At 48.3% G+C, this 21,396-nt stretch overlaps 1 protein-coding gene across 1 annotated transcript in view; it reads left to right on the forward strand.

Moving 5' to 3' along the window:
- CPNE5 (copine 5) overlaps nucleotides 1–21,396 on the forward strand; it is a 207,665-nt gene that overhangs the window by 156,731 nt on the left and 29,538 nt on the right. The gene's annotated exons all lie outside the window — the stretch shown is intronic.

Below are 21,396 nucleotides of genomic sequence, written 5' to 3' on the forward strand. Positions count from 1 at the left end.
TGCACCCTGTGCCCTCCAGCTGAACAAAACTACGAGCTCCTTGATAAAGAATTGCTTGAGATTAAATCTGCATTTGCGGAGTGGCCTCACTACTGGAGGGGCTCGATGCACTGGACAAGTGTTACTGATCATAGAAATCTTGAGTAGCTGCACAGGGCCAATGCACTGAACCAGAGACAGCTGAGGGGGGTCTTATTTTTCTCCTGCTTCAACTTCAAGATTACCTACCCACCGGGGGAAAGCACAGCAAGGCCAATGCTCGGTTCCATGAAGGAGACTATTACAAGGAAGGAGAGAAAGCTAGCCAGGAACAACCCTACTTCCTCAAGCCCCACAACTTCCCAATGCCACCCTGTCCCAAGATCTAATCACACTGCTCCAATCAGCCTCTCGGGGCAGGGGGGAGGTGACCTACTGGCCCAGAGGGTGGTAGACTCCCAGAGCAAGCAAGAGCTCAGAATGAGAAAGAACATTCCATGCAGGGCGGAATAACATATATTTATGGCCATATATACGTTCCACCGGGACTCCCTGGTTGGAGGTACTACATATGAGCCATGCTAATCCCGTAGCGGGGCACTACAGTGGCCTCAAGCCACTATCCCAGCCTCCTGCTTCTTCTAGAAACCCTGCATGCAGGCTGAAATTCAGGCGTATGTTGATTCATGCGATTTATGTGCTTGCACCAAGGTGCTGCACACCAAACCTCTCAGCACCCTGATGACCGTGGAGAACCTGCCCTGGCCACTGACAGCCATTGCCATCGATTTCATTGTAGAACTCACCAAATCAAATAGCCAAACAGCAGTATTGTCTCATAGACTCTGAGACTTTAAGGTCACAGAGGACCGTCATGAACATCTAGTCTGACCTCCTGTGCATCGCAGGCCACAGAACCTCATTCCAGTAACAAACCCCTAACCTCTGGCTGAGAACTGACGTCCTCAAATCATGGTTTAAAGACGTCAAGTTACAGAGAATCCACCATTGACACTAGTTTAATGCAAGTGACCCGTGCTCCACACTGCAGAGAAAGGCAAAAACACCCCAGGGTCTCTGCCAATCTGACCTGGGGGGAAATTCCTTCCTGACCCCAAATCTGGTGATCAGTTAGACCCTGAGCATGTGGGCAAGACACACACCTGGGAAAGAATCCACTGTAGGAACTCAGAGCCCTCCCCATCTAGTGTCATAGATCAACTGACCAAGATAGCACACTTCATCCTCTGTGCCCACATACCATCAGCTGACATGGTGGCTCAGCTCCTAGTAACAATGTTGTCTGCCTCCATGGGCTGCTCCACCGCATCACCTCGATCAAGAGACCCACTTCATCTTGCATGTCTGGCCTGAAACCCTCCAGCTTCTAAACATCCACTCCTGTGTCTCCTCAGCATACCGCCCCCAGACAGATGGCCTGAACGAGAGGGTGAAGCAAGTACTGGAACAATATTTATGGTGCCTTCTTAATTACCACCAGGACAACTGGTCCACCCTCCTACCCAACACTATATTTGCATACAACAACGCCAACCATGGCTCCACAGGACAAAGCCCTTTTTTGCTAACTATGGATTTCACCACTGCAAACAGTGTGCAGACGGCCGGAGACAGGAGGGGTGGTCTTTTCGGTAGGCCACAGGTCTGGTTATCTACTAAGCACCTCAACACGAGCAGGCCCTCTCTCAGGCTAGACCACTAGTTCCTTGGACCCTACCAGATATGTCAGAAAATCAACCCTGTTGCTTTCAAACTCCACTCGCTCAAGTCCCTCAAATTGCACCAGTCTTCCATACTTCTCTCTCGGAACTGTACGCCAGGAATTGTTCCCCGACCAAACACAGCCACTGCCCCCCTGGTTCCAGGTCAGGGCCATATGGAGTACGAGGTCTGTGCCATCCTCGACTCCAGATTAAAGCGGGGTCAGTTGTGGTAGCTCATATGCCAGGAAGGCTGTGGCCCCCAAGAACAGTCTGGGAGGCAACCGGTAATGTTCACACCCCTGAAATAGTAAAAGACTTTCACAAATGCCACCCAAACAAGCCTGGCCCCTGTGCCCCAGAGGTGATGTGGGGATTCATAGGTCTTGAACCCAGGTCTGTGAGTGGGTGGCGCTTACGCGCCCCCCCCCCTTCCAGGCAGCCATGGCAGAATGACGGTCAACACACCAGACATCCTGGAAGACCAGGAAGTGCCACCCATGCCTGGCAGCTCCTCCCATGACTTCTGATTGGCCCCAACCCAACATGTAAGCCTGTAGGGAGAGAAGCAGGAAGCCTCGTCCCTGACCTGCTGCTGAGACAGACCCTGCTTCACTCCTGGTTCCTGATTCTTTGACCTTCCCCCAGTTCCTGGCTAGTGACTCTGGCCTGGCCTTCAGCTCTGGACCCCAGCTATCAACTCTAGCTCAAGCTCCTCCAGTCTGACCGTCTATGACTCTAACCACCGGACCTGACTGCCCAAGCCCTGGTCCTTCACAACATCAACCACAGACCACAATGGAGCTATGTGTTGGCATTAAACACTACAGCATTCCAGCCCTGGCCTGTGTTGGGGGGACACAGCTGTGTATTTGACTTTGTTGGGAATACCAGTTTCCACTGATATTTTGTTTAGTCCGGGCAATGCAACGTTGGCTGTTGTTACATTTACCAATAGAGGGTTGATTGTTTGTCAGTAATGACTAGTGCGTGTTGGCCATTGGAAAATACCCTATAAAAATCTATGAAATGCTCTATGAAAAAAGTTTTCATAGAGCTCCTTGGTAGTTTGGCCACGTATAGCTGATTCAGGTTTGTTTGCTTGTATTACAGGCAGACATGCTCTGTCTGTTTTGATGAGATTGTTCACAGGTTGGTTGATGTGTAGGAATCAGATCTCTTCTCTCAGGAGTTATCTCAGGATATTCTACAGGTCACCACTGGCTTTCTGTCAGGCATTGTCTCACTGCAATCAGCTGTTAATGACGCCTACAATGTACTTACAGGCACAGATTGTAGTGATGACAGCATGATTGATGTACATACTCAGCAGCGAGTTGCTATTGTATTCGTGTTTATTATGGGATGGGTGGAAATCATGAAGATCAGCAGGGATGATCTTTCCAGCTCTGTATATCGTATCCAAAGGATGGGATGGATACTCAGCTGGTGTAAATCAGCATATCTCCATTGATTTCAATGAAGCTATGCTGATGTACACCATCTGAGGTTCTGGCCCTGTATGCCGATGGGGTGGTGTAAGAACCAGAATCGAATCATGTTGAAAATGGGCTGGCTTTTCAATAGCAAAGGGCGGTTCTTCAGCTATATACCCATTGAGTCAAAGAGCTCAGCTTGATCCCTTACAGGGCAAAGCAATCAGCGAGATGGCTCAGCTCCGGGCTTCTGCAATTATGACGTCTTTTTATATCTGTGGCTAGTTACTGTTCTCACTCCCGCCTGTGCTTTTCTGCACTAACAACGGCACTTAGATCTGAGCAGGCAAGGTGGATAGAGGCACATTTTGAAAAATTTGAATCTATCATCTCCAGTCTTGATGATGAGCAACAGAGCCATGTGGGGCTTTGTCTCTACTTTACGGCCCATCCAAACTCAGACCTCCATGGCTCAGATAGAATGACATTGATGATGTCGGCATGCTGGAGATGTTGGAAGCTGAAGCCCAGGGATGTCAAAAGCAGATATCCTTAGGGGTTGGCTGTTGTGTGGAGCTGTAAACATTTTCACCTAATTCCTGTGATGTCCCTTCTTACTCGGTTTGGAATGTTTAAGTTCGATACATTTGCAACTCTGTTGTTGTACCAGGCGTCACTTGGCTTCTTGCTTCAAGGCCAAGATGCAAAGTGACCTTTCCACAAATCTTTGTCAGACAGTTTTTCTGCCAGCTGACTGCAATGTGCCATGATCACATCACTACGCGCAGGGCCAGCCTCAGGAGGTTGGAAAGCGAGATGCTTTTTTGGAGCACACCTTAAATGTAACTGACTCACATGACATAAAAGAGTGCATGTGATAGGCAATGTGTGTGTGCATGTGCATACCTGTGTTTGCATACCTGCATGTGCATGCATGTGCACATGTTCATTTATTCTTAAGTTACCTCCAGCAATGGAGCGCAGCTGCTTGTTCCATTGTGAATGACTTTGACATGTGTCACATAAGCAGCTTGGATGGCCATTGCCTCTTTCTTGGTCATGTGTCCTCTGTCAAGTTGCAAGTGTTCCCTGGGGTCCCTTCAGTTTGTCTTTGGTAATTTGGTGAACATGGCAGAACACTGTTATTTCGCACCTCAGCTCGCCAGCTGGATCACAGAACTGTGCACTGCTTGGATCCCGGGCAGCTGAGTCGTTCATCTGCTGATCAAGCCCACTGTGAGGCTTGCAGATCCAAAGACACCCCTCCCTTTGTGACTGTGATGGGAACTGGCACTCCTGGGCTGCGTTGATGAGACTGGGACGTTTTGGTGCAAAGCATGCTGCGAATTCTTCTTGACACGGAGCATATGTTCTGTTTGTGTCTCCTGATGAGTTGTCATCAGACACTGCTTGTTGTTTTGGCCCTGTGATGAAGTCTTCACTCCATTTTTATTCTGTCTTCTAAGAACATTACTTGGCATAAGGGGTGATTAAGGACCCCAGGGTTTGGCTCAGATGTGCTGTGGCAATAAACAGAAGGGACCGGATGGGGTGCAATCCTATGTGATAGGGGCAGGTTGTCAGGGCTCAGCTGTTGATCCATCCTTTCAGCAGATGTTGGAACCCTGTCCGGCAATGACAGATGAATCCTGTGGTTTCATTGTGGCAGGTATGGGGTGCTCTCCTACCTTGGGCATAAGGGAGGCAGGACTGGCACTCTGGAAAGAGGGAACTTGGGACAAAGGTCCTCCGGGGAAACCCTACAAATAGCTCAGCTTGGAGGAGGAAGCCTAGGCTGACTGGGATGGTATGATGACAGTTTCCCCCAGTTCAGATTGGCAGAGACCCTGGGGTTTTTTTGCCTTCCTCTGCAGCATTGGGCACAGGTCACTTGCAAGTTTAAACTAGTATCAGTGGTGGATTCTCTGTAACTTGAAGTCTTTAAACTATGATTTGAGGACGTCAGTAACTCAGCCAGAGGTTTTGGGTCTGTTACTGGAGTGGGTGGGTGAGGTTCTTTGGCCTGTGACATGCAGGAGGTCAGACTAGATGATCACTATGTTTCCTTCTGACCTTAACAGCTCTGAGTCTGTGAGTTATCATAGAATCATAGAATATCAGGGTTAGAAGGGACCTCAGGAGGTATCTAGTCCAACCCCCTGCTCAAAGCAGGACCAATCCCCAACTAAATCATCCCAGCCAGGGCTTTGTCAAGCCTGACCTTAAAAACTTCTAAGGAAGGAGATTCCACCACCTCCCTAGGTCACGCATTCCAGTGTTTCACCACCCTCCTAGTGAAAAAGTTTTTCCTAATATCCAACCTCAGCCTCCCCCACTGCAACTTGAGACCATTACTCCTTGTTCTGTCATCTGCTATCACTGAGAACAGTCTAGATCCATCCTCTTTGGAACCCCCTTTCAGGTAGTTGAAAGCAGCTATCAAATCCCCCCTCATTCTTCTCTTCCACAGACTAAACAATCCCAGTTCCCTCAGCATCTCCTCAGAAGTCATGTGTTCCAGTCCCCTAATCATTTTTGTTGCCCTCTGCTGAACGTTTTCCAATTTTTCCACATCCTTCTTGTAGCGTGGGGCCCAAACCTGGACACAGTACTCCAGATGAGGCCTCACCAATGTCGAATAGAGGGGAACGATCATGTCCCTCGATCTGCTGGCAATGCCCCTACTTATACATCCCAAAATGCCATTGGCCTTCTTGGCAACAAGGGCACACTGTTGACTCATATCCAGCTTCTCATCCACTGTAACCCCTAGGTCCTTTTCTGCAGACCTGCTGCCTAGCCGCTCAGTCCCTAGTCTGTAGCGGTGCATGGGATTCTTCCATCCTAAGTGCAGGACTTTGCACTTGTCCTTGTTGAACCTCATCAGATTTCTTTTGGCCCAATCTCTAATTTGTCTAGGTCCCTCTGTATCCTATCCTACGCTCCAGCATATCTACCTCTCCTCCCAGTTTAGTGTCATCTGAAAACTTGCTGTGGGTGCAATCCACACCATCCTCCAGATCATTAATGAAGATATTGAACAAAACTGGCCCCAGGATTGACCCTTGGGGCACTCCACTTGATACCGGCTGCCAACTAGACATGGAGCCATCGATCAAGCCATTGAGTTATGTGGTGGTGTTTGTTATTTTAGCTGCCAAGAAAAGCAGCACTCCAGGAAGAGGGGTGCGATTAGGCATTAACCCAGCGTGTGTATGTGCTGTGCCCTTTCACAGAGATGTATGATCTCATGGCCCTTTTAGGAGCACGTAACAAGTGGGAACGTGACAGTTTCCTATTTACTCAGAAGTTATGCCCAGCGCTGACAGTAAATGCTGTTTAAGTGGAAACCTAACAAATTGCTTATTGCTTCTAATAACTAGGGACCCTGAGTTTGTTTTGCAGTTACTGTGGTAACAAGTGCGGTACAAATGCTTGGGCAGATTGCTAGGTAGATCAGCAGGCTGATCAATAGATAGAAAGGTAGCTAGGATGGAAAGATAAAATGATCAGATGATTGCTAGGTATAGATGGACAGATAAGTAGCTAGGATGGTAGGCGGATGGACACATTTTTCAGGTTCTTACTCAAGTAATTCAGCTTCTGCCTGGAACAATAGGACTTTCGATTTGTTTGCTCATTTTGTAATCTGTCTGTTAAAGTCCGCAGGATACAGCTGAGCGCAGCGAACTCAATCCAGCCAGGAGATAGTTCATCTTGATTAAGTTGCTCATTTCACTATTTGAATTGCGAAGGGAAAATAAAAACCTCCCTCTCCCTCTGCGTGGGTGGCTTTTCTGTCTTCCAACATTCGCTCAGCCCTGCAAGTGCCTTCACTGTTGAGATATTATTTCACTAGCTGCAAGATTTGCAAACTGCAGGTTTCAATGTCCAGAACCTTTTTAGTTGATTAGTTTCCTTTTCCTCTTCACTACCCCACCAGGTGATAAGTTCACCCCACCGAGTCCTGGGCATCCATTGATCTCTGGCTCAGTGAGCATGCTCTGATCCAGCATTAACTACTTAGAATCCACTTGCTGCCCAGCCAACCTGGTTCCCCTCTCATGTACACCGCTGTCACCACTATAACTCCACAGACTTCAATGGAGTTACCCTGGATTGATGCTGGAGTGAGAGGAGAATCAGGCCCAATTGAGTGGCTCCTGATTTACCCGGCATGAGAGAGAGGGGAATCAGGCCTAGTGGAGTTACTCCTTGATCACACCAAGATGAGTGAGAGGAGAATTGGGTCCAGTGGAGCTTCACCTCATTTACACCAGTGTGAATGAGAAGAGAATCAGGGCCACTGGAGTGACTCCTGATTTACATCCAGGTCGGTGAGAGGGGAATCAGTCCCAATACAGCTACTCCTGATTTGCACCAGGGTGAAAGAGAGGTGAATCAGGACACACTGGTGGAGTGACTCTTGATTTACACTAGGGTGAATCATAAGGGGAACAGGGCCCCTTATGTTTAACAAAGCAATTATGGGCCAGACCCTCAGCTTCCTTCCTCAACCCCCATGGAACCTCCTTTTAGTCTACAATGGCCCCCCACTTAAGAACATAAGAAAGGTCATACTAGGTCAGACCAAAGGTCCATCTAGCCCAGTGTCCTGTCTTCTGACAGTTGCCAATTCCAGGTGCCCCAGAGGGAATGAACGGAACAGGGAATCACCAAGTGATCCATCCCCTGTCACCCATTCTCAGCTTCTGGCAAATAGAGGCTAGGGACACCATCCCTGCCCATCCAGGCTAATAACCATTGATGGACCGATCCTCCATGAACTTATCTAGTTCTTTTTTGAATCCTGTTATAGTCTTGGCCTTCAGAACATCCTCTGACAAGGCTGACTGTGTGTTGTGTGAAGAAATACTTCCTTTTCTTTGTACATGCAATGCAATGTACATGTTTTGTTTGTTTTAAACCTGCTGACTATTCATTTCATTGGTGACCCCCAGTTCTTGTGTTATGAGAAGGAGTAAATAACACTTTCTTATTTACTTTCTCCACAACACTCATGATTTTACAGCCCTCAATCATATCCCCACTTAGTCATCTCTTTTCCAAGATGAAAAGTCTCATTCATTCTCTCCTCATATGGAAGCTGTTCCATGCCCCTCATCATTTTTGTTGCCCTTTTCTGAACCTTTTCCAATTCCACTTGGGCTTGGTGCGGGGGTAGGTTTTGGCCCATTGTAGTGGGACAGGAAGGGGAGGGGGCAAAGAGAGAGAAAGACAAAATGGAAAAACAAATGAAAAGCAGGGTGCAGAGAGAGGTGAGAGAGAGAGCCAGAGGCACCCAAGGCTGCTAACATGGGACAGAGACCTGCAGAATAATGAAGCTAGTGCTGCAAGGCAGGGGAGGGTGCAAGGCAGCCAAGAAGTGCAGTTACTCCAGGGATGGAAAGGGATGGAGCAGGAATTCAGAAATGAAAATGAGCCCAAGACTGAGCTGAGCAGCACTCAGGCAGACGCTTGCTCCTGTGCCCATCTCACCAGCTGACGCTTAGCAGAGAGGCTGGCCCAGCACGGGGCTCTGTCACTGAAATCAGCGTCTGAGCTCACTGACTCCTCTGGAACAGGTGAGTGAGAAGAGAATCAGGCCCAAGAAAGTTACGCCTGATTTACACTAGTGTGAGCCAGAGGAAAATTAATCAGCAATTCCTGATTAAAGGCATTCATTTTATGTACAGGTGGCCTGCACCCATGAAGACAGGAGAGCTTATTCCACCCAAAGGCCTTTTTCAAAATGCTTGTCATTGTCCTGTTCATGCAGGCCTCCGGCCAGAGTGGGTCTCTCCATGGGGGGAGGGATAGTTCAGTGGTTTGAGCATTGGCCTGCTAAACCCGGGGTTGTGAGTTTAATCCTTGAGGGGGCCATGTAGGGATCTGGGGCAAAAATTGGGGATTGGTCCTGCTTTGAGCAGGGGGTTGGACTAGATGACCTCCTGAGGTCTCTTCCATGGGGGTGGGTCCTGCCGCACTCTAGAATTAGGGATCTGTGTTTGCTTTAGTTTCCCTCTCTTCCCAGCTCACTAGAGAGGTGGGGGGAAATGTGTGTTGGATGGCTACACATCCCTTGGTGGTGAGAAAAGAATGACAAGATTCAAGGGTTATTTGTGTAATAATCATTTGTGCCCTTCCCATGTGCCCTCCATCCAAAACACATTTTAAAGGACACCGCTTCCTGGGGCTTAGTGTCAATGAGGATCAGGGCCTTACTCCTCTCGCTACTCCCCTGTGGGAGGTCATTATTATTACCAGCCCCCATTATGCAGCTGGGGAAACTGAAGCATAGAGGAAGTGGCTCACCCAAAATCTCAGAGCGTCAGGAATAGACCCCCAGATCTCCTGATTCCCTGGGTCTTAATCCCATGAGCATCCTTCATCCCCTAGCTAGCAGCTGTTCTGGGAGCTGTTATCAGTCCAGCACCATTCCCAGCAGAAAATTCACTTAAAAACAAGAAAGCAAAGGAGGGCAGCACAGGGTAAGTGCCAGGTGCCCAGCAGGCTCAGAGCTGGGCAGACACCCTTTCTTTTTTCTGACCCCTTGCTTTGGTGTGTGTGGGTCTGGATAGTGACCTGGGAGGGGAGCCAGAACTAGGACGCTTCTGCCCACCTGGTGGCCAAGCTCTGGGGCTGGCGCTGGCTGGGAACCAGAGGAGTGAGAATTCCACGGGAGGAAGAAGGAAAGCGAGCACACAGAGCAGCGAGTGATTTGCTCTGCTGAGCCCTGTGGGCGCTCGGAGACCTTGAGGGCAGCCTCTTAGCAAGCCTGCAGCTGACTGGGATGCTAGTCATTTTGCATTTCAGCAGACCAGCAAGGCTCAGGGCAGAGAAGGTAACTAGCCATCACAGACTCCTAGGACTTGCCAGACAGGATTGACTCAAGGAGGCTGGCCTCCATCAGAGGACCATAGAACTTGCCAGATCAGATCAGACCACTGAACCCTTAAGCTTAGTATCCTGCCTCTAGTACTGAGAAAGGCAAACTCTCCTGCTGTTAGTCACCTGCCTATTGTGCAATGCTTGTACACATAGGGGTGGAGTTCCTTCCTGACCCCTACAGAACATCAGGTGAGTCCTGAAGCATGAAATTCACTTACCCCATTCTTATGATTAATGATCAAAATTATTTCACTGCTTTTTAAAATCCAGCCCTGCTGTGACTCCGCTCTCTGCTGTAGCCATGAACTGCACACAGTGACTGCTTGTGAGCTCAACCGTCATCAGTCTAATTCCTGCTCCCAATTAAACTGTTTCCTGCATGTATACCAGAGTGGCTGCTGTTTCATGAACTTCTCCTCTGCTATTACGAGCCACTGATTATGTGGTATTGTTGATCGCAGCACCTCATCCAGCACTCAGCACAGAATCCCATCAGCCTGTACTAGATTGAGTCAATGCATTTCGTTAGCAGATGTGGAGAGAGCCTCATTGCTCATTTTGTGGCAGCCTTCTCCAGCTGACATCCTTCATAGGCATCTCGTATGGAACTCACTAACCCCTGCCCCTCCACTGCACCCTTCACGTAATGGGTATTTCCAGACATCTGCTTGTGATGGAAGCCTGGCTGAAAGGAAGACAAAAACAGGGTATGATTGCTCTGGACACAGGCTAGGAGAGGGATTGAACACAGCTGATTAAAACACAAGTTGGGAGCTCTGTAACAGGGAAGGATGGCTTGGAGTTGCTGCCCCATTGCCCTTCGCTTTCGGGTAGCTGCTGGTGACATGACTTTTTTAGGTTTGTTGCAGGGGGGCTGCCAGGTCTCAAAGAAATTCTTTGATGGACGTTGTGAAGGCCAAGACTATAACAGGGTTCAAAAAAGAGCTAGATAAGTTCATGGAGGATAGGTCCATCAATGGCTATTAGGCAGGATGGGCAGGGATGGTGTCCGTAGCCTCCGTTTGCTAGAAGCTGGGAAGGGGCGACAGGGGATGGATCACTTGATATTTACCTAAAAAAGAAAAGGAGTACTTGTGGCACCTTAGAGACTAACAAATTTATTTGAGCATAAGCTTTCGTGAGCTACAGCTCACTTCATCGGATGCATTCGGTGGAAAATACAGTGGGGAGATTTATATATACACACACAGAGAACATGAAACAATGGGTTTTATCATAAACTCTGTAAGGAGAGTGATCACTTAAGATGAACTATTACCAGCAGGAAGGAGGCGGGGAGGAGGAAAACCTTTTGTGGTGATAATCAAGGTGAGCATTTCCAGCAGTTAACAAGAACGTCTGAGGAACAGTGGGGGGTGGGGTGGAGGGAGAAATAACATGGGGAAATAGTTTTACTTTATGTAATGACCCATCCACTCCCAGTCTCTATTCAAACCCAAGTTAACTGTATCCAGTTTGCAAATTAATTCCAATTCAGCAGTCTCTCATTGGAGTCTGTTTTTGAAGTTTTTTTGTTGAAGGATAGCCACTCTCAGGTCTGTAATCGTGTGACCGGAGAGATTGAAGTGTTCTCCGACTGGTTTTTGAATGTTATAATTGTTGACGTCTGATTTGTGTCCATTTATTCTTTTACATAGAGACTGTCCAGTTTGACCAATGTACATGGCAGAGGGCCATTGCTGGCATATGATGGCATATATCACATTGGTAGATGCGCAGGTGAACAAGCCTCTGATAGTGTGGCTGATGTGATTAGGCCCTATGATGGTGTCCCCTGAATAGATATGTGGACAGAGTTGGCTGTTGCAAGAATAGGTTCCTGGGTTAGTGGTTCTGTTGTGTGGTTGCTGGTGAGTATTTGCTTCAGATTGGGGGGCTGTCTGTAAGCAAGGACTGGCCTGTCTCCCAAGATCTGTGAGAGTGATGGGTCGTCCTTCAGGATAGGTTGTAGATCCTTGATGATGCGTTGGAGAGGTTTTAGTTGGGGGCTGAAGGTGACCGCTAGTGGCGTTCTGTTATTTTCTTTGTTGGGCCTGTCCTGTAGTAGGTGACTTCTGGGTACTCTTCTGGCTCTGTCAATCTGTTTCTTCACTTCAACAGGTGAGTATTGTAGTTGTAAGAATGCATGATAGAGATCTTGTAGGTGTTTGTCTCTGTCTGAGGGGTTGGAGCAAATGTGGTTATATCGTAGAGCTTGGCTGTAGACAATGGATCGTGTGGTGTGGTCTGGATGAAAGCTAGAAGCATGTAGGTAGGAATAGCGGTCAGTAGGTTTCCGATATAGGATGGTGTTTATGTGGCCATCGCTTATTAGCACCATAGTGTCCAGGAAGTGGATCTCTTGTGTGGACTGGTCCAGGCTGAGGTTGATGGTGGGATGGAAATTGTTGAAATCCTGGTGGAATTCCTCAAGGGCTTCTTTTCCATGGGTCCAGATAATGAAGATGTCATCAATGTAGCGCAAGTAGAGTAGAGGCATTAGGGGACGAGAGCTGAGGAAGCATTGTTCTAAGTCAGGCATAAAAATGTTGGCATACTGTGGGGCCATGCGGGTACCCATCGCAGTGCCGCTGATTTGAAGGTATACATTGTCCTCAAATGTGAAATAGTTATGGGTGAGGACAAAGTCACAAAGTTCAGCTACCAGGTTTGCTGTGACATTATCAGGGATACTGTTCCTGATGGCTTGTATTCCATCTTTGTGTGGAATGTCGGTGTAGAGGGCTTCTACATCCATAGTGGCCAGGATGGAGTTTTTAGGAAGATCACCAGAAGTCAGTGGTGTCTCAAAGATAGCTGGGAGTGCTGTAGCGTAGGGCCTGAGGAGGGAGTCTACATAGCCAGACAATCCTGCTGTCAGGGTGCCAATGCCTGAGATGATGGGGCATCCAGGATTTCCAGGTTTATGGATCTTGGGTAGCAGATAGAATACCCCAGGTCGGGGTTCCAAGGGTGTGTCTGTGCAGATTTGTTCTTGTGCTTTTTCAGGGAGTTTCTTGAGCAAATGTTGTAGTTTCTTTTGGTAACCCTCAGTGGGATCAGAGGGTAATGGCTTGTAGAAAGTGGTGTTGGAGAGCTGCCTAGTAGCCTCTTGCTCATATTCCGACCTATTCATGATGACGACAGCACCTCCTTTGTCAGCCTTTTTGATTATGATGTCAGAGTTGTTTCTGGTTTCATAGTAGCAGCCGTGTTAGTCTGTATTCGCAAAAAGAAAATGAGTACTTGTGGCACCTTAGAGACTAACAAATTTATTAGAGCATAAGCTTTTGTGAGCTACAGCTCACTTCATTTCTGAGGCTGTGGATGGCATTGTGTTCTGCACGGCTGAGGTTATGGAGCAAGTGATGCTGCTTTTCCACCCATTTCAGCCTGTGCACGTCAGCGGAAGCACTCTATGTAGAAGTCCAGTCTGTTATTTCGACCTTCAGGAGGAGTCCACACAGAATCCTTCTTTTTGTAGTCTTGGTAGGAAGCTCTCTGTGGGTTAATATGTTGGTCAGAGGTGTGTTGGAAATATTCCTTGAGTCGGAGATGTCGAAAATAGGATTCTAGGTCACCACAGAACTGTATCATGTTTGTGGGAGTGAAGGGGCAAAAGGAGAGGCCCCGAGATAGGACAGATTCTTCTGCTGGGCTAAGAGTATAGTTGGACAGATAACAATATTGCTGGGTGGGTTAAGGGAACCACTGTTGTGGCCCCTAGTGGCATGTAGTAGTTTCGAGAGTTTAGTGTCCTTTTTCTTTTGTAGAGAAGCAAAGTGTGTGTTGTAGATGGCTTGTCTAGTTTTTGTAAAGTCCAGCCACGAGGAAGTTTGTGTGGAAGGTTGGTTCTTTTTGAGAGCTCATTCTAAATCTTTCCCTGTTTGTTGTAGAGGATGTTGATCAGGCGGTTCCCCAGTTTCTTTGAGAGTGCGTTCACCTGCGCATCTACCAATGTGATATATGCCATCATGTGCCAGCAATGCCCCTCTGCCATGTACATTGGTCAAACTGGACAGTCTGTACGTAAAAGAATAAATGGACACAAATCAGACGTCAAGAATTATAACATTCAAAAACCAGTCGGAGAACAATTCAGTCTCTCCGGTCACACGATTACAGACCTGAGAGTGGCTATCCTTCAACAACAAAACTTCAAAAACAGACTCCAATGAGAGACTGCTGAATTGGAATTAATTTGCAAACTGGATACAATTAACTTAGGCTTGAATAGAGACTGGGAGTGGATGGGTCATTACATAAAGTAAAACTATTTCCCCATGTTATTTCTCCCCCCACCCCACTCCCTACTGTTCCTCAGACGTTCTTGTTAATTGCTGGAAATGCCCACCTTGATTATCACCACAAAAGGTTTTCCTCCTTCCCCCTCCTTCCTTCTGGTAATAGCTCATCTTAAGTGATCACTCTCCTTACAGTGTGTATGATAAAACCCATTGTTTCATGTTCTCTGTGTGTGTATATAAATCTCCCCCCTGTATTTTCCACCGAATGCATCCGATGAAGTGAGCTGTAGCTCACGAAAGCTTATGCTCAAATAAATTTGTTAGTCTCTAAGGTGCCACAAGTACTCCTTTTCTTTTTTGCGAATACAGACTAACACAGCTGCTACTCTGAAACTTGATATTTACCTGTTCTGTTCATTCCCTCTGGGGCACCTGGCTTTGGCCACTGTCGGTAGACAGGATACTGGGCGAGATGGACCTTTAGTCTGACCCAATATGGCCGTTCTTATGTTCTTATACTTCTTATGTTCACACAGCCAGTTCCTGCCCCCGAGCATGTCCCTGGGGAGTCTTTAAGTGACAGAAAGCCACCCTTCTGGCTGCTCTGTCACCCCTTCCCAGCTCTGCCATGGGCAGCACAGCTAGGGAAAAGGATTCCCATACTCAGAGATGCCCAGTTGGCTGAACAGCTGCTGTGGGGCCATAAGCAGCTGACGTGGATTAGAGCAGATCTGAAACTGATCTCATTCATACTGGGAACTGGCCTGGGCCCCAGCCTGCTCCAAGTTCGCAGAGACCTGAAGGCACCTTTCCCACCCCAGGGGCAGCTCTAAAACAGTTCAGGGTCTGGGCCATGCTTCGCTAGACATACAGCTGCAGAGATGGACAGACATGAATGGACAGAGTAAGCACGCCTAGTACATACAGCTTAGAGAATGAAAGGGAGGGACAAAAACACAAAACTTGGCCTGACCAATCGCTGGAGCTGAGCAAAGCTGTTGTCCATGCTTGTACCAGATTGGAAATTCTGAATCTCTGCACAAGGGAACTACTGGTGGGGTTACCATTGTACACCTGCCCCAACTGCCATACAATCCCTGGACAAGGGCAAAGGCTGGGACAGGAGAGCCGGTGCTAGAGGTGAGATGGAAGGGTGGCGAGAGAAGAATGGGAAGAGAGATGGGGAGAGAGGGTTGAGTAAGGAGGCTATTACAAAAAAACACATTAAAAAAAATGCTAGCTGCAGCTAAATCTGTGCTTATCCATCCTTGTAGCTTTTCCATTTCAGCTTGCCCCACACATTCGTTGCAGAGCATGAACACAGGGTCGGGGAGTATTTCCAGGGTCTGGCCATTGGGTGTTTCTCTATTCTAAATCTCTTCGCCCAAAGGCAAGCTGCATCAAGAGATGACTGAGGTGCCTCCGAAGGTCCTTTAATGCAAGGGAAAAGGCTAAGGTCTTTAAGACCTGATCCTACAGTCACTGAGGTCATTGGCAAAGCTCCCGTTGACTTTGATGGTGCAAAATTGGGAACTGACACAAATCGGGGGGAACTCCAGACTCATACCATGTGGTCAAAAGGTCAAGCCCATGGGCTGGGTCCAGTGGAGATGTGTTCTCATGAAGTTCCCATGAGACCAAGGAGGAATGACATAGGCAGTTGAAATTCAAATGCAGCCTTTTGGCCAACAAAACAACTTCTACAAGACTAATAATAAAAGCCAGGGCAATATATAGTCAAGCAGCAGCGGATGTAGATGGATGTCCCCGTTACTGAGTTGGGTCTGGCATGGTATATATCAAGCTAGCAGCAGAGTTGGAGCCCGGTGGGAAGTGATCCCTCATGCCTTGATGCAGTTACAGTAGCCAGTGCACTCACTCCAGCAGGGATATTACTGCACCATGCAAGCTGGCAAGGCGAATAATCAAACATGAAACAAGCTGCCGCACAGCCGTAACCTGGATTGCGGCTCTGTTGATGAGCTACGGCTCCCATCCCGGCTCTCTTATTACAGAAATGCTCTGCTAATGGCTTAGTAGGCTCAGCCATTAATGAACCCTGCTCAGACGCAGCCACGGGGCTACTTAGATTGTCTCCAACAACTTTTAAGCCAATTGCTGCCAACAACTGGCATAAATCAAACCCATTCCTTCTTCCACCCCCCTTTCTCATTGACAAAACTAAGTTGGTCTCCCTGCTTCAGGCTCTAATCCCTATTTCAGAAGGAGCCAGAGTGAACAATGCAGCTTGGGCTGTGTTTTAGTAATTGACAATCTCGGGCCCTGGCAGGCCATGCCAGGCAACGAATTCCAGAACTGATGGCCCCCACTGTGCCAATGTCTTGCCCCAGAATCCAGCCCCAGAGCTTCTCAGCAGAACAGAACTGCCCCAGGAAAGTGAGAGGGCATCTGTGAAGACAGCCACAGCCCAGTCCCTTGGGACCAGGGAGGTGCTAGTGGCTGGCAGCTGGAGTCACATGGGCACATGGATTTGTGCAGGGCAGAGTAGGAGACCCAGGATTGCGTATTCACCTTGGCGCACTCCACTAAGTGGAGGATGAGCTGGTCCTGCATTACCTGCAGATGCTGGGCCCAGTCCTTGGGTCTGATGGAGCTGCAGGCTGCACAGGATGCTCAGTGGAAGGGTGTACACCACCTTTGTGCCTTCTGCTCCTGGGACAGGCTGGGATCAGCTCAGCCCCCCGGTGCTGGTCTGGTTGGGCCAGTGGGCTGATGTACTATCAAAGGTCCAATGTTCTCCCTCACATACGTGTAAATCAGGAGTGGCTCTGGTGGAGTTACCCCAGTTTCACACCACTGTAAGTGAGCCGAGTGTCAGGCTCCTGTTCGTATTACGATTCAGAGGTGTTCCTGTTTGCAAGTCTTATCATCTGGCCTGACTGCGTTTCGGGCGAGCAGCTTAAAGCTGCGCACCAGAGCTTTGGGAAGGGCCCCACTGTCAGGAAAGGGAGACAGTGTGGCTGAGTGGCTAGAGCTGGACTGGGACTCGGGTGACCTGGTTCTATTCTCAGCTCTGCCTCTGGCTTGCTGGTAAATCATGTCGCCGCCCTGGATCTCAATTGCCCCAGCTGTAAAATGGGGATAATGATATTGACAGTCTGTGCCAAGCACTTTGAGATCCACTGATAAAAAGTGCTAGGGATTAGTAGCTGTAGCATTCAAAACTCCCAAACAATTCAGGATTAGCTGACCATGAAGTAAAGTAGCTGTTCTGGGCCAGACTTTTCTGATTAGGAGGGTGGAGTTTGATTGAAAACTGTTTTTTTCATGTCTAGAATTCATCTGAATTATTGGAGCCAGATAATAGGCAGAAGATAACACAACACCTTTGCCTAAAATAATTCAGTCTGAGAGGCTTTTGCCCACGCACAGATTACTGCAATATATAATGATTACTTGATTAACTCTGGGTTAGCAATCAGTGGCTCTCCCATACCCACTAATGCGATCCCACCTCACCGCTGGCTAATGGATCACGTTAGATTGCCTCTCTGAGCCTCTAGTTGAGCTGTCAGAGTCAGAGACAATGTCAGGCCGGCCACACTCCACGATTAGATTCACTAGAAACCAGGAGCTGAGCTACATTTTTGTCTGCCGTTGATTTGCATTTGAGTGCTTGTGAAAAGGAGAACCCGAGAGTCCCAGAGACGTGGGAATTGCAGACAGATGCTGCCACAGTGAGTTCTGCCCATGCTGCTTGAGCCTCATACACAGCCCGCAGCCTTGCTACATATCCTGGGCTCCCCGTCTGCAGTGCTGCCAGTGGACCTCCATCCTGCTATGCGCCCCCTCTGCTATTCCAGCCTTGAGCCCCACCAGGCTCTGCCAATATTAACTAGGGTTACCATATTTGAACATTCAAAAAAGAGGACACTCCATGGGGGGGTGGGGGGATTTGCTTGTGCTCTCCCGCCCCCGGTCCCACCCCAACTCCACCCCTTCCCCATCCCCATTCCAATCCCTTCCCCAAAGTCCCCGCCCCAACTCCACCCCCTCCCTGTCCCATTGGACCCCTTCCCCAACACCCTGGCCCTGCCTCTTCCCCTGAATGCGCCACGTTCCCCCTCCTCCCTCCCAGCCGCGCGAAACAGCTGTTTCGCAGCACAAGCGCTGGGAGCTGGGGGAAAAAGCGGGCACTCTCTTGAGTGATCAACATTCGCTTTCTTTCTCGAATGATCAACATTCACTCTCTTTCTCGAATGATCAACTCTTCTTTGGGGAAAAATAATAATGGCAAAATCCCGGACGTTTTTAGATATTTAAAAATTCCTCCCAGACAGCGATTTAAGAACCAAAAAGCCGGACATGTCCAGGAAAATATGGATGTATGGTAACCCTAATATGAATGCCCTTCTTCCAGCTCCCCCCAGCACTAGGCCCATTACTAGGGAGAGACAGACACTCATGTTAAATGCCTAGCCGTATGGTGATTATGTGCAATGTGCAAATGAGGTTTAGCATTTGACCTTCAGTCTCCCACATTGCCATCTCTGGCATTCTTACACATGCTTGGAATGGCAGCGTGAGCTAGCAAAGCAATCTGCCATGCTGATTGGCTAGTGGGGAAATTACCTGATTTGTGAAGCTGCTGTAGTGAGCCCTAGTGGCTTATATTTAGAGTTCAGATCGGGGTTCCTGGGGTCTAGTCCCAGCTCTGGAAGGGATGGAGGCCCAGCTCCTCAAAGCAATTTAGGTTCCTAATTCCCACAGAAATCAAGAGGTCTCTGGGCCTGCATGCTAATGGCTAGCTCAGAGGGAATGAGGGTCAGGGCTATTCATGTCTGTTCCCTGATTCAGAGGGGAGTATGGACCAATGAAGCTGGGGAGCTAGGACTCCTGGGTTCAATTCTTAGTCCTGGGAAGAAAAGAAGTTTTCTATCTCTGGTCCAGATTCTGATCTGTGACAGTACTTTGCCTCTCACCCCATGCCAACTTTACTTCCTGACCAGCCTCCCTTACTTACGGTCTCATTGATCCAGCTTTATAATGCGCTTTGAGATCCTCGGAAGTGCTTAATGTTACGAATTGCTGTTAGCTCTTATAAAATCTCACATCCCGGTTTGTGACCAGAAATCAGCTCAGACAAAGAGCTCTGATTATTAAAGCTCCTGTGTTTAATAGCAAACACAATCCGTGATTGCTGGAAGGGAAGAAAAAGGAGGGGATAATTGGATGATAAAGCAGCGAGTGAGGTAGCTAAGAAACGGAGGTCCTGAAGGAATTGGAGAGACAGCATGGAAATCACATGGTGTCAATATGATTTTCTGCTGTCATAACCAATTACATGACAGGCAACTCATTAGCAAGGAGACAGCACAGCTCTCCTGGATTCAGGGAGTGAGCAGGAGAAAGCTTGTTAATATGCAAATGAAAGGAGCTTGACCTAATAAAGGGAAAACAGAAGAGGAGATGCTATCTGTGTTGCCCTGCCCTGCGGTAGCTGCAGTCACTTTCAGAGCTAATCGTGATGGGCAAATTCTTGTAAATAAAATGAATTGCCCGTTACTAAACTTGCTCATTATTGTGAAAGGAAATGAGTTAACCCCGGCATGGAGAGAGGGGGAGGACTAGCTCCTCAGTGGGTGTAAATCAGCATAGCTCTACTGGAGCTGAGAATCTGGGCCTGGATTTCCCAATTCTGAGCTTAGAAGCCCTGTATAACAACGTGACCAAATTCAGTTCCACTGTTGGTAAACGTATGTGGATTTAGCCTTGAATGTTACATACATGTAACATCTTTCATCACACACGATATCAGAGCACCTAACAAGCTATATACATGCAGCACCCCTGAAATGCAGCTTTCTCTGGGGTGGAGGATGAGCACCAACTGACACACTGCACCGCAGTAGGGAGGAAGGAAAATTTTGGCCAAGGACAAGGAGTGTATCATGCAGACAGGACAGGACCTGGTGGGCTGAGACAGTTTTGTTATGACACTGCATTGAGGTTGCCTGAAATAAATTCAAGGCTCTTTAACTGCCCTGCAAGATTGAAGTGTTAGGAAATTGCTTTTCATGGCAACTGGCCTCAAATTAAAGAAGATAATGGCCAGGACAGTGCAAATCTCAACCATGGGCAAGCCAAGTTAGAGCACTGTATCAGCACAGCACCACTTGAGCTTAGTCCCAGCACATGAGTGCCTCAGGGCAAGTCTACACTACAAAGTCAACCTAAGTTATGTCGAGGTACAGCCACTGTCGTAATTAAATCGCTTTTGCATGTCTGCCCTTCGTTTCTTGTGTCGGCAGTGCGTCCCCACCGATTGCCCTGTCAGCGTCTACACTGACTGCAGCACCCTCCCAACACTGCCCCATGCGCTCTCGTGGAGCTGGAGTGAGTTAGTTGGCAAGCGACACTGTAGTGTAGACACTGACAGGGAGCTCTGAAGTGGAGACCAGGGCTCAGCGTCCAGTCCCTGTGTGCAAATGGAATCGGTGCATTCCTGGCTCACAAGCAAGCAGTGGAGCCACAGTGACACCTAGTGAAACTGTTGAGTGAGGGTGAAAAGGAGAGGGAGAGGGTGCCTGCATCTGTTTTCCTTCAAATCAGTGTCAATCAGGAGCAGCAACTCCACTGTGTCTGAGTCTTCTCAGTCACATCATTGCAAACCAGGAGTAACCCCACTGATCCCAACTCCCCTCTCATTCATGTTGGTATAAATCAGGAGTGCCGGTGTAAATCAGGAGTAACCCCACTGATCCCGACTCCCCTCTCATGCACGCAGGGGTAAATCAGGAGTGCTGGTGTAAATCAGGATTAACCCCATTGATCGCAATTCCCCTCTCATTCACGTGGGGGTAAACCGGGAGTGCTGGTGTAAATCAGGAGTAACCCCACTGATCCCGACTCCCCTCTCATTCATGCAGGTGTAAATCAGGCATGCCAGCGTAAATCAGGCATAATCCCACTGATCCCGATTCCCCTCTCATTCACACTGGATAAAGCAGGAGCACTGGTATAAATCAGGAGTAACCCCACTGAGAACAATTTGTCCTCTCATGCATGCAGGTGCAAATCAATAGTAACCCCACTGATCCCAATTCCCCTCTCATTAACACAGGGGTAAATCAAGAAGAACCCCACTGATCCCAATTCTCC

This window comes from Dermochelys coriacea, chromosome 21, assembly GCF_009764565.3.
Source record: "Dermochelys coriacea isolate rDerCor1 chromosome 21, rDerCor1.pri.v4, whole genome shotgun sequence".
Lineage (NCBI taxonomy): Eukaryota > Metazoa > Chordata > Testudines > Dermochelyidae > Dermochelys > Dermochelys coriacea.